Source organism: Neophocaena asiaeorientalis, unplaced genomic scaffold, assembly GCF_003031525.2.
Source record: "Neophocaena asiaeorientalis asiaeorientalis breed wild unplaced genomic scaffold, Neophocaena_asiaeorientalis_V1.1 scaffold606, whole genome shotgun sequence".
Lineage (NCBI taxonomy): Eukaryota > Metazoa > Chordata > Mammalia > Artiodactyla > Phocoenidae > Neophocaena > Neophocaena asiaeorientalis.
Genome location: NW_020173687.1, coordinates 11,261,756 through 11,280,551, shown reverse-complemented (window position 1 = coordinate 11,280,551; position 18,796 = coordinate 11,261,756). Strand labels below are relative to the sequence as shown.

The 18,796-nt window shown below is 54.1% G+C and overlaps 1 long non-coding RNA gene and 1 other non-coding gene across 3 annotated transcripts in view; both read right to left on the bottom strand.

The window, feature by feature from the left end:
- The window catches only part of LOC112403102 (uncharacterized), a 23,189-nt gene extending 4,728 nt beyond the window's left edge, over nucleotides 1-18,461 (bottom strand). The window contains exons 1-3 of one of the 2 annotated variants that reach the window (XR_003003842.1): nucleotides 18,403-18,461; nucleotides 16,965-17,059; nucleotides 2,002-2,499 (exon numbers count right to left, since the gene is read on the bottom strand). This is a non-coding gene — a long non-coding RNA (uncharacterized LOC112403102). Of the gene's footprint in view, nucleotides 1-2,001; nucleotides 2,500-16,964 lie in introns of both variants that reach the window. The other variant, XR_003003841.1, reaches the window with a different exon arrangement.
- TRNAG-UCC (transfer RNA glycine (anticodon UCC)) lies at nucleotides 1,644-1,716 on the bottom strand. The gene has a single exon. It is a non-coding gene; the product is annotated as a tRNA-Gly (tRNA).
- Nucleotides 18,462-18,796: the final 335 nt, after the last annotated feature.

The following is an 18,796-nucleotide window of genomic DNA, read 5'->3' as shown; positions in this document are numbered from 1 at the left end:
CCACCCCCGCATCCTGGCCTGTGTGTGGCCCAGCCTCCCGGCTGCTGGTTTTCAGAGCTCTAGGCCCTGGAGCGGGTCCGAGCTGGAGCGCCCTGCAAGAAAGGGGGCTCCTCGGAGACCCCCAGAGCGGCCTTGGCTCCGGGTGGTGCAGGGTGTGGGGTTGGGGGGGGGGCTCCCGACCCACTGACTGGAACTCCGAATACTCCCCAGCCTGGGCCGCTAATCGCTTCCAGATTGGCGGGGTCAGGGCCAGGGCCGCCGCCGCCTGGCTCCATAAACAGCCCGTCGCTCCAGATGGCGGCTGGCTCCAGCCTGGCGAGCAGGTTCACGGGGGACTGGGGGGTGGCAGCAGGTGGAGGACCCCCAGCCTGCCTGGTTGGGGCAGGGAGGCCCCCGCCAGCCGGCCCTGGCTGCCGCTCATCCCTCTGCCCTGAGTCAGGATGCTGGGCCAGAAGGGGCTGTAGCAGTTGAACCCATTGCTCGAAGGAGAGAAACCGAGGCCCAGGAGGGGCAAGGGACGGTTCCAGGTTGGTGGTTGACAGAGGTGTGAGGCAGGGGCTCCTGAGGGTTGACCCTGGGTTTGCTTGTGTCTGTGAATCCAGCACACAGTTGGGGGCGCAGTAAAGACCCAAGGAAGGAAGGGAGGAAGGAGAGCAGGAGGGAGGGAGGCATTATGGCCCCTTGGGTTCAAATTCTACTCTGGCTTTTAGTCCCTGAGGGAATAAGTTAGTTTTGCTTTCTGGGCCTCAGTGTCTTCATCTGTGAAATGAGGATGGCTAGAGCACAGACCTTGCCGATTGCTGGAACAGTGACCTGGCTCTCGTGAACTTCTGGGCAGTGCGGGCTGTGTACGTTGCAGGGGCTCAGTTCTGTCTTTCTCACTCCCTGAGCCTCCTTTGATTCCTGCTTCTCCTCCCCCGCCCCACCCCCACCCCCGGGAGCACGATGGCCTCCTCTAGGAAGCCACCCTGGCTTCCACTCAGACCTCTTCCTTTGTGCCAGGCTTTGTTCCCTTCCCGTGGTCTCACTCACAGAGCCTCCCCAGCGCCACGCCATGACTGGTACCTGTGCTATCGCCCCTCTGGCAGATGAGGGCACGGAGGGTCAGGAGGTAGCTGTGTTGTTGTTCCTGCCCCGTCATGGAGGCAACAGGACATGGTGAGGGCCTCGCCGCCAGGAAAATGCAGAACTTGGTGTGACTGGAGAGGCTTCACCTGGTCTGAAGTCAGGTAATGTGGCTGCTTCCTGCCCCCACTCACCAACCTCTTGGCACATGAGGCGAGGACCCCGGCCTGCTGCCCCCAGGCAGGTAATGGGTTGTGATCCCTAGGGAAAGGAGTGTGGAGCCCTGGCCTGGAGCCCAGGCTGGCCCTGGATGTCCCTTGGGTGGCTGGGCAGTAGCCTCGTCAGCTAAGCAGGGATGCAGCTCCTTGAGTGAGGGCTGAATCCCCCATTTTTTACCATCTTAACCCTCGTACCCAGCACAGAACACCCTGAGTTCAGCTTTGTTGAATGAGTGACTGAGAAGTCATAGTAGTATCAAGTATTTATAATCCAGGAACTCTTCTGAGCAATTGACTGAGGGTAACTTCCTTTTTATAAAATTTAATTTAATTTTTTGGCCGTGCCATGCAGGATCTTAGTTCCCTGACCAGGGATCGAACCTGGGCCCCCTGCAATGGAAGTGCAGAGTCCTAACCACTGGACCACTAGGGAATTCCCAGGGTAACTTCTTTAATATTCCCATAACCTGCTGAGGGAGGGACTATTATAATTTCCATTTTACAGAGGACAAAACAGAGGCTCAGAGAGGTTGAGTGCCTTGCCCAAGGTCACACAGCTGGAGGTGGGATTTGAACCCAGGTCTTCTGGCTCCAGTGCACACACTCTCAGCCACCTGTTTCCCCTCCCAGGGCAGCAGTGAGCCTGAAATGAGCTCAATGCCCCGCACATAGTAGGTGCTTTCCCACAGCCCCCACGCCCGCCTCCATCGCCTGGTACCTGGATTCAGATTTCGGCCCAGCCTCGAGGTCAGCGGCCCGTTCTGCCCTGTGCCGGGAGGAATGTTCGTGGTGGCCTCGTCCTGGGTCCGAGAAGAAAGGCAGCCTTGTGGGCGAAAGGTGAGCTGCTGGGTGGGCGCGGGGCTGTTTACCCAGTGCCGGGCGTGTGGCTCGGGGTGGCGCCACTGTCAGCCGCGCCGGCTGCCCCAGGCCTGTGCTGGCCTCCAGATGTGAGCTGGCTCCAGCCGGCCTGGCCCCCCCACCCTGTGCACAGAGGGGCTTTATCAAAAGCGGCTGTGAGGAGGCCCGGGAGGCCGCCTGGCTCCAGCCTGCTGGCTCCACGCCCCGGGCCTGCAGAAGCCCGGCGAGCGAGCTAGAGCTGCTGTGCCCAGGACTTGATCTGCTCCACCGCCAGCTCCTCTGCTCTGCTCAGGGCCTATGGGGGCCCAGACGAGGGGTGCAGCCCTCTGTTCCAGGAAACTGAAGCTCCAGGAGCAATCTGGAGGGGTGACAATGCAAGAAAACTTCTTTGAAATTAATTTTCTATATCCCTGAGGGGAAAGGTAACCCACACGGAAAACAAAGTACAAAACTCGGTTAAAATTCAAGGGGTGCTAAGTGCATAGCAAAGTGAAGACACTCGTGGGAAGGATAAGTTGCAGGTTCAGAACAGCAGTTCCTGTGAGCCGGGAGGAAAGTAACTGGGAGGGGTTACCGGGGCGCAGTTCTCTCCATAGTGTCTTTCTTAGGTTGTGTGGTGAGGATGTTAGTCTTTATGTTTTCTTTGTTGGCCTGAACTCTTTTGTATTAATGAATAATAACAACTGGAGGAGAAGAAAGAAAGAAAAAACCAAGACTTCTTCCTGCTTCTGACCCTTAGCCCTGCCCCTGTTAAGAGTGTCTTCCGGTACTTTCCAGGGATTGTCTGAGAATCCACAAACAACTCCACATCTCTTCCCGTTCCTGTGTTGTTTTCCTATGTTGTCTTTGTTTTACAGATAGTATCAAGATACACATTGTGCAGCTCCAGGCTCTTCACAATATATCCTGGGCACCTCCCTGCAGCCTTGTTCTTTTTCACAGCTGCGTAGTATTCCATCCTGGGAAGGCACCTCAGCTTATTCTCCAGGCTCCCCTTGATGAACTTTTAGGTTGTTGCCTGTTTTTGCTACCACAGACCATGCTGGGGTGGACCCCACCCCCATCCATGTCTTTGGGGACTTAGGCAAGTACTTCCTTTTTTTTTTTTTCAGGCAAGTATTTTCTAGATGATCAGCTCTTAGGAGAATCTCAGAGGAGTCCTATTTACTCTCTTGAGAGTCGCGCTAATTTGCCCTCCCTGAAGTTTGTTTCCTTGTGTCAGCCCACCAGCGATGCTGCCGACAGGAAACTGAGACCCAGAGCCAGTCAGCTGTTCTGTGGGGTGAGCAGGGGAACAACCTCACAAGGAATGTCTCCTAAAAAGAGACAAGTCAAAACACCCCTTTCTTGGTTTTATTTCCTTTTGAATGCAAAAGACAAACATGCTCACTGCAGAAACTTTAGAAAATAAAGAAAACCGCGAAGTTAGAAAATAAAGCCTCCCTCCCCTTGACAACCACCCCCACCCCCACCCAGCCCGCCACCAGGGGCTGGATGCGGACCAGGGTTTGGGCATCGGGGTGGGCTGGCTTCCTCTCCATCCCTATGCCTGACTTGCTGTGTAACCTCAGGCAAGTCAATCAGCCTCTCTGGGCCCCTGCATTCTCATCTGTAACTGGGGCTACCAAGGGCTCCAGCCTTGAAAGGCTGCTGTGAGAATCAGATGAGATCATGTGGGTAAGGGGCGGCCCAGCATACCACGCTTCCTAAGGGGAGGCCGTGACAAGTTCTCCCCGCACCTGTGCAGCCAAATCCAGGACTTTCTTTATATTCGGAATTTTTTGGGGGGGGGCTGCACCTCAAGGCACGTGGGATCTTAGTTCCCTGACCGGGGATCGAACCCGTGCCCCCTGCAGTGGAAGGACAGAGTCCTAACCACTGGACCACCAGGGAACTCCCCAAATCCAGGACTTTCTCATTGACCCTCCCCCTCAGTGAGCTCTGGTATTTTATTCCTGCTCCACCAAGGCCCACAGCCCAATGACTCCCAGGACCCACACGTCCAGACCCAGCTCCATTCCCACACGACACAGATCACACACAGATCACACAGGAAGCCCGCCTCCGGGCTTCCTGGACCCAGTGGCTCAGCCAGAAAACCGCCATCCAACCTGTCAGCACCTCCTGTCTGCTCCTACTTCAAACTAGATCCAGAACCAATGGCTTCTCCCCAACACCCACCACCAGCTTCCCAGGCCGGACTGTCGCAGACCTTTCCTCACAGGTCTCCTCACTTCCTGCCTCGCTCCCTGATAATCTCTCCTTGCAGGCTAACAGGGCGATTTGCCCCCCACCCCTGGGGGACGTGTGGTCATGTCTGGGGACATTTTGGTTGTCACAACCGACAGAGGGGATGCTACTGGCATCTGGAGGGTGGAGGCCAGAGGGGCTGCCAAACCATCCTCCAGTGCCTGGACAGTCCCACGACTGAGAACGATCTGACCTCAACATTCATAGGGCTGAGGATGAGGACCCTGTGTGAGATCCAAATCAGGTCTGTTCTGTGCTCTTACCTTCCATGGCTCCCACCCACCTCATCTAGAGAACAGCCAGCATCCTCTCAGCGGCCACAAAGCCCCATGGGACATGCTCCATCTCCTCCCTTCCCTCCTCCCTTGGCTTCTGCCACATCAGTTCCTCCCTCTTCCTTGGACCTGAAGACAACCTCACACCACAGGCCTTTCCTCTGCTTTTCCCAAATGTTCTTTCCCAGACATCTAACTTTCCCTCCTCCCCTTCTGACTCTCTGTCGAATGTCACCTCTTCCAGGAGGCTGCCCTGATTTCCTTATTTAATATCTGCCACTCCCTGAACCCTTCTGCCTTCTTTCTCCCTGGCACTGGGTCCCGATATCTTACTGATTTGTCTGTGTCTGTCCCCCAACCTAGAACACAAGCTCCATGAGGGAGAGACAGGGCTGGTCTTATTTACCACTGAGCAGGTAACATGACCTCCAGCTCACAGTAGGTGCTCAATAAGTGCTCATGGATTAACCAGTGGACCCTACCTTGCAAGTTCCTGATGTCTGGGCAGCGGCTGTGGACAGAAGACCCGGATGCTGAAAGCTGGCCCCTGGAGGATTGGAGGCCCAGAAGGAAATTCCCTGAGGCCATGGGCTGGAATTTCCCACATCCCTGCAGCCATACTTCACCCTGATTGCACTAAGGGGCCCCCTCACCAGGGACAGCAGCAAAGATGGAGGAGACCCCACAGGCAACTCCCCAGCCACCACCAGCATTCATGGAGCACCACCTGTGTGCCCACTCTAGACTGGGCAGCATAGAGATTGTACCCCAGGGGCGGCCACTTAATCATCTCACTGTCTCCAGGGCCTAGTACTGGCCATCCATGTATTCAAACATTATGGAGCACCTACTGTGTACCATTGACTATGCTGAGTGCATCTACCAGATAATTTCCAGACAGTGGACTTATGGAGGGGAGAAAGTCACTGCATTTTTCTATCAATGCTTTCAATTATTATTATTATTTGTTTACAGAAAGCATTCTTTTTGTAAATAAATAGACTTGAAGAATCCCAAGTTAAAAAAATACAACCCTACCATCTACTGATGCTGGGCAGAAATTTAGGGGGCCTTGGGTGCCCAGAGTGGGCCCCTGTGGGGTCGAGGAGGCTCCCAGGAGGTGAGTCCTGAGCTGAGGCCCCAGGTCGAGTATGAGGGGACTAAGAGTGGGGAGGAAGGCCACTGCACAGACCTGGGGGATGCAGCGAGTCGGCTAGGGGGAGGCTGATGGTCTGGCCCCAGCCCAGCCGAAGGCTCCACCTCTGGCCATGCGTGTCCCGAGTCCAACATTTCCTGGTGGAGTTTACTGCACCATCATTTCTGTAATTATCTGTTTCTGTCCCTCCCCAGCCCACCTCTGAACTGGAACTCCATGAGGGCTGAGCCTGCCCTGTCTGGTTCACTACTCTGTCCCCAGGGCCTGGAGCACACAGTAGGTGCTTGTAGTGACTTGAATAATGTGTCCCCCCCCAAATTCACGTCTACCCAGAAGCTCAGTATGTGACCATATTTGGAAACAGGATCTTTGCAGATATCATTAGTCCGGGATCTTAAAATGAGATCATACTGGACTGGGGGGCCCTTAAGCCAGCAACTTGTGTCCTTATGAGAAGAGGACACAGACACACAGAAGGCCACGTGAAGATGGAGGCCAAGACTGGAGGGCTGCGTCTGCAGGCCAAGGAACGCCAGGAGCCCCCGTGAGCTGGAACAGCAGGGGAAGATTCTTTCCTAGAGCCTTCAGAGGGGGTATGGCCCTGCTGACACGTTGATTTTGGAATTTTCCAGAACCATGGGAGAATACATTCCTCTTGTTTCAAGCCACCAAGTTTGTAGCAATTTGTTACGGCAGCTGCAGAAAATACATACAGGTTCCTCGTATGGAACAGGAACAGAAGAATGAGCCGTGAGCAGCTCAGCTCTGGTGGGTGGTCCAGGGCCAGTCGGGTGTGGCCAGATGGCTGTTTGCCCTCATCCCTTATGACTGGCTTTGCAGACTGGGGTACCTGCTTGGATTTCGGGGTGGAGGGAGCTAGAGGCCGTCCAGCCAGTGAGGGGGTGGGTGTGAGGAGATGTTGAAGTCGTCCAGCTAAAGTGACAAGGAAATCAGGTTCTGCAGGTGCCACCCCCACCCCATCCCCAGAAACTCATGTCCACACCCAGCTTGGACACCGGGGGCTGAGGTTCTGGGCACCTCACCACCCATGATGCTGATGCCTTTCAGATACGCTGCAGCCAGCGCTTGTCCCCACTTTCTGGATATTCCGCAGACTGTCCACCCAAGGAACTCTCAGCACCGTCCATTAGAGCTCAAAGCCTAGGACGTTGGGAGGGAATTTGTCCACCTGTCTGCCCTTAGTCCCTCTCACTGTGGCCTCTGGAATGAGGGAGGTGGCGAGATGCAAAGGAAGGAGCCTAGAACCTGGCTCTGTGCTGAGTGATGGTTGAGTGGCTGCTCTTCCTTGAGCCTCAGTTTCCCCATCTGTACTTGGGGGGAATATCACGGGCTTCGTGGAAACTGCTATGGAGAGTGCATGAGATGAAGCCTGCCCCGGGCTGGCAGGGCACCTGGCCCACAGGTGCTTGCTAAGAGGAGTGCGCTTGTGGTCCTGTTCTCCCAGAACATGGCCCCAGATCCTAAAGGGGTGATTAGACTTTCCCTCAGATCCTTTCAAAGCCCAAGCCCTGCCCCGTGGCCTGTCCAATGGCCCTATAAGACCACCCCACCCCCGAGGAACACCGTATCTTCAGAAGGACCAAGGCTTGGATTTCATGCCCATAAAATGCCTGAAATCAAAGCAGGGCTCACAACAAGGAGGGTTTTGAAGTCGGCTCAGGACAGGAGGGGGCGTGAAATCCCCAGGGGTCTTGGCCCTTCTCTTGGGATCCACCATAAAGCAGGGTGTCTAGGGCCCAGGCAGGAGGGTAGTGGCCAAATACAAGGGGCACCTGTCATTTTAGCAGTGATCTGAATTCCAACGAAGACTTAATCATCCCAAGCTTTAGAGAAGACAATTGGGAAAACCCAACTGAAAAAGCCCGTTTACTTGATGTTAGAGGCAGTGAGAGAGCCAGTGGTTGACAGGTGGGGACTTGGGTCTCGAAGCGAGCGTTCCAGTCCCTGCTCTGCCCCTTACTGTGTGACATCAGGCAAATTGCCTAACCTCTCTGTACCTCCATGTCTTTTTATTTATTTATTTATTTATTTTTGGCTGCGTTGGGTCTTTGTTGCTGCACGTGGGCTTTCTCTAGTTGCGACGAGCGGGGTCTACTCTTTGTTGCAGTATACAGGCTTCTCACTGTGGTGGCTTCTCTTGTTGCGGAGCACGGGCTCTAGGTGCGCAGGCTTCAGTAGTTGTGGCCCACGAGCTCAGTAGTTGTGGTTCGCGGGCTCAGTAGTTGTGGCACGTGGGCTTGGTTGCTCCACGGCATGTGGGATCTTCCCGGACCAGGGATCGAATCTCTGTCCCCTGTGTTGGCAGGCGGATTCTTAACCACTGCACCACCAGGGAATCCCCCTCAATTTCTTCATTTGCCAAATAAGGGATAAAAAACAATCCTTCCCTCAAAGCGTTGGGTCAGGGCGACCCGAGTGACTTTATATGACATGCTGGCCCAGCCCTTGGGCATATTATTATTATTTTTTCCTAACGACACAAACATTAACTTCTCCCGAATTGAGGGTCTACTGAGCCAGCCCCTTCACAGACATCGTCGCACTGAATCTTCCCACAGCCGCTGGAGGTGGGTGTGCTCCCACAGCACAGCTAGTGATCAGGAAGATAAGGACACTTGCCCAGGGGTACACAGCTGGGGAGATGCGATATAAACCCCAGTCCTGGCTGCATACTCATACTCTTAATCACTTCTCTTTAAAAAATAGGACAAGCTAAAGGGAAGAAATACACCCGCCACCCCCATTGTTCACACAGGCTGGAGCCAGTGTTTCTCCTCCCTGGTACCGCTGACATTGTGGACTGGCTGGCTGGCTGTCTGCTCTGGGGGTGCTCTGTGCCCTGTAGGATGGTTAGCACCGCTGGTCCCTACCCATCGGATGCCAGTAGCACCCCTACAGTTGTGACAACCAAAATGTCTCCAGACACTGCCAAGTGTCCCAGGGAGGGGGCAGCCCCTTGTCCAGAACTGGCTGGAGTGAGGGTGTTAGAATACTGGAGTGTTTCTTTCTGGATTTCTTTTCCTACATCCACACACACACACACACACACACACACACACACACACACACACGGCATTCTTGACTGCTCCTCAGATTCAAGGACCCCTGCACCCTTCTCTAGGGCCCCCCAGGGGTCAGGACTGTAGCAGCTGCAACTGACTTGCAGCCCGGCCGTGGAGCAGATAATCCTGAGTTGCTCAGATGCCCATTCGAGCCCCCATCATCCACTTACCAGCTGTGTGTCTTGGGCCAATGGCATCCCTCTCTGAGCCTCAGGGTCCCTGCCCACCGCCCTCCTCCCGCACCAGGGCTGTGCTGGCCTCCAGGAACTCGGGCCAGGAAGGTGCTTGGCTGTACCAAGTGTCCAGTCACGGGTGCTGCTTTTGTGATTAATCTGAACAGAGCTGTGTTGGGTGTGGAGACCACCACACACAGCCCTTGCAGATCCAGCCCTGCCTGGCTGGTGTCTGCCTCCCTGGGCCTTGCTCAGAGCCCCCCCAGGGTCACTGCTCTGCCAGGCTTGAGGGTCACATATCTATAGTTTCACAGGAAGCACTGGCCTTGGGTAAAAATGTCACAGGACGTCAGCCTAATGGATCCGGTCCTGGGCTGGGAGTGAGCAGGGAGGTTAAAGTATTCCTCCTGGGGCTGGGTTTTTTCGGGGGGGGGGACTCAGGGCTCTGAGTCATGGCCTGTGGTCAGGCTGAGGGGACTGAGGCTCAGGGGCCAGCAAACAGCCCAAGGTCACCCAGCATTGTTAGCATCTCCTACCACCTCAGGGCCTTTGGGAAGGGTGGGGTCAGTGGAGACACCATGTGAAAAAAACACACATCCTCTAATCAATGACACACAGTGTCAGCATCCACCCACTTCTTACTTGCTCTCCTGGGAATGCCCAGGGTGGTCCCATCCTCTCCTCCCTACCTCCCTACCTGGGGTCTGTCTCCATCTCTTCCCTGGTCCCCTGTTCCACCCTTGCCCCACGGCCTGCAGCAAGAGGAACTTCGTGAAAACCTGAGTCACATCTGTTTCTCCTCTACACAGCTCCCATCTCCCTCAGAGGAAAAGGTGAATCTTTACAATGCCCTGCACGATCTGTGCCTTGTCTCCTGGACCTCATCCTCTCCCTCCTCCCCCTCACTCACTCTGTTATAGCTGCACTGGCCTCCTGGCTGTTTCTCCAATAAATAAGGCATGTTTCTGCCTCAGGGCCTTTGCACTGGCTGTTTCCTCTGCCAGAAAGATTCTTCCCGCCCCGCACCCCGCTGTCCACATGATTCAATTCCTTACCTTTTTCAAGTCTGTATTCAAATACCACCTTCTCAAATATCAGGGCTTCCCTGCCTTACTCCTATCACCAGCACTCCCCACCCTGCTTTAGTTTCCTCCATAGAATTGATCACCAACCAATATTCTACATAATTGAATTTTCACTTGTTTATTGTTTCTCCCTGCTCCATACACCATTACCACACCCAGAATGTCAATTTCATGAGGGCAGGTGTTTCTGCCTGTTCTTCTCCCTGCTGTATCCACTGGGCCCACAGTAGGTGCTCATTAAATACTTGTTGAATGAATAAATGTGGAAGGGTGGATGCTGAAGTGTCCCTGGGTTAACTGGGAAGCTCCAGGGAGCTCTATGGTTTGAAATCACCCTGTAAACTGTAGAGTGCAACGCTCCCTGACATCCATGGCTGGGTAAGCATGTTCTCAGGTGGGGTTTGTGAGAAAGGGGCAGCTGGGGGTCCTGGGTGTTTACAGTCAGATTCCCAGAGCTGGGTGATGATCAGGGGCCTGGGCAAGAGGGGGAGGCATGGGGGCTCCTGGGTCTGGCTTTAGGCTTCTGACCACAGTGTCAAGTTTGTGGAGTGAGAAAGGTCAGGAAGGCAGTGAGAACAGTGTGGCCGGAAGTGGCCAGCCCCGTCTTCTGGCCTGAATTATCTGGGAAGAAAAATAATCACATTCCAAAGAACCCATGGCTTGGGCGCCGGAGCCACTGCGGGGGCTGAGGGTGGGGTGCAGGGCTGGCCTGGGCAGGTGGTGGCCCTGCCTGAGGCTCAGAAAAGTCAAATCATCAGCTCAGGGTGACCCAGGGGTACTAGGATTTAGACCAAGCTGGGGGAGATGCCCCCCAATTGTGAATGGCTGGGGCATGGTAGCAGGGTATGACTCCTTGGGAGGGGAGACCACTGCTCTAGGCTGGGGTGCCCCTCAGGGACTCCTGGAGCTGGCTGAGCCATCACTTCGTGCCAGGCAGTGTTCATTCCCATCCCCTAGGCCCTGGTGGGGGCAACTGGGCCAACAGCGGCGACCGCTATGCTACAAGCCACAGATGGAACCTGAAAGATTGGACAGCCCTTCTTAGGATGGTCCCAAGGCCCAGACCTAGGGAGGATGTTGGTGATTGATAATAATAGTAATAATAATCGCTATATTGTGTTTTAGACACTTTCTTGTACTGTCTCATTTAACCCTCACATCACCCTATGCGGAGGCCACTATCATTCTTCCCATCACAGCTGTCCTCGAGGGTCTGAGGGGTCTGCCTCCATCTCATCCTCCTCAATCCTACAGCCGACACACTTACATACTCTGCTCCAGCCACAGTGGCTTCCTTGATGTTCCTTTCTCCCACTGAGCTCATGCCCGCCTCAGGACCTTTGCACCAGCTGCTCCCTCTGCCAATTCTTTCTCCAGTGAGCACTCAGCTCAGATGTCATTCCTTAGAGGTCATCTCTGACCACCCATGTAAAGCAGCTCCCACCCTTTCTCCTCTCTACCACATCAGCTCACTGTACTGTTCTTTTCTTTTGGCCACGCCACTCGGCTTGTGGGATCTTAGTTCCCCAACCAGAGATTGAACCCAGGCCCGGCAGTGAAAGTGCTGAGTCCTGACCACTGGACCCCCAGGGAATTCCATCACTGTACTGTTCTTATTGTCCTGATCCAGTTGTGAAATTATCTTCTTTATTCATTATTACTTTACTCTCTGTCTCCCATGCCTGGAATGACGGCAGAGATTTTCTGTCCTGTCCATTTCTGCAGCCCCAGTGCCTGGCACAGAGGATGCCCTCACAATACTTGTTGGACGAGCAAGAGTCAGACAGACAAGACAGATGTATCCTCGCTCTGTGTGCTGTTCATGACCGGATGTGCCAACCTTGCCACCCTTTAAGGAAGATCTCATTTCATCCGGGCTGGACCCCGGCCCAGGGCAAAAGTGGGGTGGGGGCTTCTGTAGCCCCCAGATCACTGCCTTCCTCTGGAAAGGCCTGATGTTCCTGGGACATCCTGCCCACCCCGGCCCAGGGAAGTCAGATATCAGCTCAGCTTCCCTCTCCACCCCACACCCCTGGATAAGCCACGTGGACTCTGGCCCAGTGTTTAGGCCACAAAAAAAGTGGGCTCAAGCCAGATTGGGGGGGTGATACCTGGGGCTGTGCAAGGGCCTTTCCAGCCAGAGATGGGACTGGAAAATTTCCAGCCAGGCTGTGTATGAGGCCAGAGTGTATGGGGAGAGGCCTGTGACCAAGCTGCTGACACCAGAGCAGAGGCAGCTGGATTTGGGCAAGCCCTGGGTCTGTTCATTCATTCATCAGCTGTTGCCTCCCCAGTGCCCGGCACAGGGCCTGGCACAGCACATCCATGTGTTCACTGATCCATCCTGGGGTGACATGTATCTTCCCACCCCAGGGCCCTTGCTCTTGTGGTTCCCTTCACCAGGAACTGTCCACCCTGCCAGGTTCTGGGCACAGAAGCTCCTCTGCACATTTGGAGTTACCTCCTCAGAAAGGCCCTCCCTGCCCATTGCTGCCTTCCCATCCCATGCTCTTACTGGGGTACTTCAGGTACGTGCTTCATGCTTTGAAATGACATTGCGAATTCACTTTGTCTCTTCTATTCCAATGTTAGCTCAAAAGACAGGGACTTTTGGTTTGTTTTGTTCTCTGCTGTGACTCCAGTACAGAGATCAGCACATAGAAAATGTTCAATAAATGTTTGTTGAATAAATGAATGAACGAACAAATCAGTGGATGAAAGTTCCACTGGGAAAGCTCGGGGATAAGGTTTGGCTCCTAACCCAGATGTAGGAGGTGACCTGTAAACTGAGGCCTGAAGGAGGAGGATAGGGTGGGCAGGCGAAGAAAGGAGGGGACGTGGTTTTTCCTCAAAATGCCTTTCTCCAAGGGAGAGTTAAAAGGTAGCTTGGAGGTAGTAACTGGTGATTAAAATTTAAAAAGCCTTTAATCCATTGACACCACAAAAATTGAGATATTTTACTAAATCTTTTTTTTTGCGGTACGCGGGCCTCTCACTGTTGTGGCCTCTCCCGTTGTGGAGCACAGGCTCCGGACGTGCAGGCTCAGCGGCCATGGCTCACGGGCCCAGCCGCTCCGCGGCATGTGGGATCTTCCCTGACCGCACGAACCCACATCCCCTGCATCGGTAGGCGGACTCTCAACTACTACGCCACCAGGGAAGCCCAAGATATTTTACTAAATCTTGATGTCTGGCTTTTCTCTCAAAAAACTGAAAGATGTGGCCATCCTGAGCCCTCCTTCCTGAGGCAAAAAGTTCAGTTTCCCAGTTTGTAGCAGCCCTCATCAGGCCCCTGAAGCATTTGTTGGCGACCCCTGAAGCCAGAGACCGCCTTGGCATAGCTGCAGGACCCCACCATGAACACCCAGGCTGGGCGCCATTGGCGACGGCCTTCTGGACCGTAGCTCAATCTGGGTAAACTGTGGGCTGGTAACGCGGGTACACTGGGTCCTCCAGGTAGGTATGGGGTTGGGCGGTGGTCGTGCACCCCCTCCCCGGGTCTCTTGCAGGCTCCCTCTGCGCCAAATGCACACACCCAGACGCCTGAGCGCCAGCTCAGAAGTGGTGCCTCCTTGCCCAGAGGTCACATCTGTTCCCTCTTCCACTCCAGCCGTGCCCAACCCCTCCAAACCGGCGCATTAGTCTGCAGCGCGCGAGCGCCCTCTGCTGGCGCAGAGCGGGCGCGCAGACCTGAGCCCAAACCGAGAACCCCGGCGCCGGGAGACCTGGGGAGTTTCACTTCGGTGGAACGGGGTGATTTAACGGTAGCTTAAAGGGTTTGCTGTGTGCCAAGGACTGTGAGAATCTCACTACGCGTAAGACCTCATGTAATTATTAGAACAATCCTGCTGGGAGTTCCCTGGCGGTCCAGTGGTTGGGACTCCTCCGTGAGGGGAATTAAGACCCCGCCTGCTGCGGGGCGCGGCCAAAAAAAAAAAAATCCTATGAAGTGGATACAGAGAGGCTAAGGAAACTGCTCAGGGCCACACAGCCTGTAGGCGGAGCTGGGGTTGGCGCACTTGACTCCGGGTCATGCGCTGAGATCCCCTGAGTTAGAGAGATTCCGTGAAGATCTCACTTCCGTTCCCTCACTCGTGTCTTCAAACTGCCACGCTCCTTAGCCATTCCACCTGTTTGTCTACCCCACAGTCCACTTAGTACATGGTGGCCCACCGGGACCCTTCCCTCATCACTGCCAATGGCCTGGAGAGGAAGGCCGAGGCCCCGCTCTGGAGAATAATTCACGTGCTCACTGAACACATTCTGACTTCGTCCCAGGCACTGCCCTCGGCACTGGAGACAGAGCCGTGGATAAGCCAGATGAGGCAGCTACCTGCATGACGCCCATTCCAGTGAGGGAAAGAGGAATAACTAACCCAATAAATCAGCTTGTTAGATATTAATAATTGCCAGGAACAAAACACAGGCAGTGAGGACAGAGAGACGGCGTGGCTACTTTAGATGGGGCCCAGCCTCTCTCAGGAGGATACGCATGACCTGCATTCCGAGTGATGGGAGTCAGCCCCACAGAGCCGAGAGGGAAGACATCCTAGGTGTGGGAAGTGGCCTGTGGGGGATGGGGACAGAACTGAGAGCCCTGGGAGGTGACGGGGACTTGGGCCAGGAAGATGGTGGTAGACATGAGAACTGGCTTTTGGAAGCAAGTATCAAGTATCAAGTATCAACTTAGCGCACTGGCCAACTTAGTTGGCACATGGTCTGCACTTTTCAAAGCCCTGCTGGGGGCAGTACACATCAGAACACAGAACACACACCAACGTCACCCAGGCAGCTCTGGGTGGTGTCAGGAAGCCACTCTGCTGGCCAGGTGCCTATCTTCAACCCTACTCATCCATGGGACGCTGGAGTGGACAGGCCTCGAGGAGGGACTGAAAACGTCCCCAACTGACCACAGGGAAGGGTTTCTGATCTGAGCTACTGTACCACAGGGTCCTCGGTGGCCGGTGAAGGTGGCCACCCATCGGCTGACCCTGCCAAGCCACACAAGAGCCATCTGTGTATGCTTCAAATGACCGTCTCGGGCAGCGAGAACTCCTTTATGGAAGGCACCCTTACAAATCAGGAGGGAAAAGTAACAAAGATGAGAGGGAAAAAAGGACTTTTCAACTCAAGAAAAGACAGCCTCACACATAAGAAAATGCACATGAAACTGAAATAGCGTGTTCAGCTCAAAGATGGGCTGGCGAAGAAGTGTGAGCATAAAGGGAGAAGTAACCTGTCCTACACTGTTGGTGGGAGGAGGCAACTTGAAAATGACAAAATTAAAAATGCCCACGTCCTTGGATGGAGAAGTCCACTTCTGGGACTTTGCTCCACTGATGTAGGCGCACGTGCCCTGAGGCTGGTGTGCAGCAGCAAAACGTCAGAGGCGACCTCAGCGTCACCAGTAAGGCCCTGGTCACTGGGGCTGGCACACTGTGTACTGGGTGCTCAGCAGCTGTTTCAGAACTACAGGGCGGTTCCCTAGATGCGGCTCTGCAGGGGCCTTGAGAGGTTCTGTTAGAGAGGAAAAGGTCTGGAGCAAGAGCAAAGTGGAGGCCACATTCCCAGTTACATTAACAACAACAACAAAATACAGTGGGTGAGGAGAGGGGGAGGGGGGCACGGCTTGCACATGCGTGCTTGATGTCAGAGGGACCCAAATACTCAGGGCTTCACCTTGAGAGGATGGGTCAGAAGCGGCGGGAACTTCATCTTCCATTCTATTCCCTTGTGTTGTTTGAAATACAGTCTAGGTTCATGTAGTCTCTCTTTAGTAAAAATTAAAACGGGGTCTCCAGCTCAGATTTCTCCTCATAGTGTAAGGGGCAGGTTAATTTTTTTAGCAGGGGATGGGGTGTGGTCTCTGTCCTTCACTGCCTGGGTGGCTGCCACCCCTGTCCTTATCACAACTGACAAGACACCCTACTTCTCACCAAACCTAAAATGGACACTTTTACGCCTGAACGTTTCTGGAACTGGGACGTTCCTTATGATCAGTAGCGTCTTACCCTTGTGATTGGCAGCATTTTTTTTCTTGGTAGTACATAAAATAATGGTGCATCTCACAGCGGACGGCATCTCAGACTCAATGAAATGTGGGTCTGTTTCCCGGGGATCCGGCGGCAGCCCAGTGTTACTTGGCACCTTCCACCTGGGCCACAGGTAGTGCTGCCCACGCTCTGGGGACCCACTGCACGTCCCTGGGCAAAGCTTCCAGGACTGCAGGCCTCCCAGAGGTCAAAGGCCACCAAGATGACAACCTTGGGAGGACAAGATACAGCTGGTGATGGAGCCTTATGTTTGGAGGCCTCAACTGTGACCTGCAAGCTGCGATGTACTGTTCTACATGGGAATGAAAAAAGTGTATCAGTTTGACACACTAATGTTGGGAGACTTCACATAAAAATCTGTATCAGAAAGATTATACCTAAAATTAATATATTAATAATACTGTAAATCAACTATACTCCAATTAAAAAAAAAAAGATCCGGCATTCACTCAGCCCACATCCACAGCACCGAGGAGCACCTTCATCAGACATGTGCCGGAACCCCAAAGATATGGACAGTGCCTTCCTGTTCACGGTGCCAGGGCCAGCAGCAGCGAGGCTGGCACTAAGTGCAAAGACGTCCCCTCTTTCAAGGCCACCTGCAGCCAACGTACCAACAGCTCTAAAACACAGCAGCCAACTTTATGTAATCGCCATGAGAAAGCCTTTGAGGTACGCCCAGGTGTCACCCCTATAGCTCAGAGCCATGTGCTGCCCATAGAGCCCACCCCAGTATCTCATTTCTCACGTGGAAAGAAGAGATGCTTTCACATGCTGCCCTTCCTTAGAATGTTCTCCTCTGCTGAAGTCCTTGACACCATGTCCCAAGTCCTTCACGGGGTTCTGTGGATCAGGCAAAGGCAAGGAAAGGGAACGTGACTGAGTGTCCATTTGCCATGGGGGGGAAGGGCAAGAGGACAGGCAGGGACTGGCTGGTAGCCAGACAGAGGAGCAGACGCTCCGCAGGGCCCATGCCGTTGACTCAACACAATCCACGTTGCTACAGCACAACTGGAGGCAGCGGTGGCACCTCCACTTGAAGGGCCTAAGAACTTTCTCAGCAGAGAAGCAGCTCAAGGGCACTGCCCTCACCACAAGGTCGTGGTCAGAGGTCACGTGGCAGTGGAGACCCCTTGCTGGTTTGCTGTAGGTCAATCAGAAGGGGGGTGCTTCCCCCCAGCATTGTCAGGTCACTGTGAAGACCTCTCCGCTCCGTGCAGTTCTGCACAGTGAAAAGGAACAGTGGAAGTATTTTCTCTCAAGAGCAAAGACCTGGCAGGAGCTGGGGATCAGTGGCCACCCGGCGAAAGAAGTGCTCTCTCTGCACCTCAGACGAGCGCTTCTTCTCTGCCCTAGGTTTAGGCTGTAAACTTAAGACCACCTGTGAACGCACCAGCAAAGATAAGGAGCAAATCACACGACTGTGGGACATACCCACAGACCAAAGGTTCAAACGGTTGTCACAGAAGGTTCTGGTTGAGTTCCTGAAGCTCTAGGCCCAGTTCCCTGTAGCTCGCTAAGAGGGTAACAGGTGCAGAGTCTCGGATTTCAGATGGGACTTGTTTCCTCTCTGGAAGTCACTGCACAGAAGAGCTGCCGCCCTGACTCTGCTTTGGGGCTTTCCAGTAGAACTTTGAAATAATTCTAGAATCTCCCGTCTTCTTTCTCCCTTGAGAGAACTGACTGAGGGTGAAGAGCCCACAGATGTCTCCGTCCCGATCCCCTTTCAGGGGAGCTTGAAAGGCAGCGACCCGCCCCAGAGGACGGATTCCTAAGGACCATTTGGCAGAAATCCTGGCAGCACTTTCTGGAGGGTGGCGTGTTAGGAACAACCCGATACCCTCCATGAAGTCAGGTCCAGCCCCAACGGCCACAAGGGACGACCCGGCTCCTGGCACAGGACACCAAGGTGGTGCCTACTGGTGGCTGGGACCACAGCAGAAGTGCAAATCCTAAGTAAAAACAGCCGCGACATGTTCCCACTCCTCACACAGGAGAGGGTAGACAAACTGTCAATCAGATCAAAACTCTTGTTTCAAACACTAGAAACACAGGGGAAAATTCTATTTTCTTTTCCAACCAGAAGACAACTACCTCCAGCCACTAAGTAGGTACTAGTGGAGACTTAGCAGCTAGGGTCCCACAAAGCTACTTATAATTTTTTTAAAATTAATTAATTAATTTACTTATTTTTGGCTGTGTTTGGTCTTCATTTCCACGCAAGGGCTTTCTCTAGTTGCGGCGAGTGGGGGCCACTCTTCATCGCGGTGCGCAGGCCTCTCACTGTCGCGGCCTCTCTTGTTGCGGAGCACAAGCTCCAGACGTGCAGGATCAGTAGTTGTGGCTCACGGGCCTAGTTGCTCCGCGGCATGTGGGATCTTCCCAGACCAGGGCTCGAACCCGTGTCCCCTGCATTGGCAGGCAGATTCTCAACCACTGCGCCACCAGGGAAGCCCCCCACAAAGCTACTTAAATCAAAGGAAAGACGGGAAACCACAACCCTTTTTTTCACTCAATCTTTTATGGCAGGGGTTGGCAAACTATGGTCTATGGGCCAAATCTGGCCCACTGCCTGGTTTC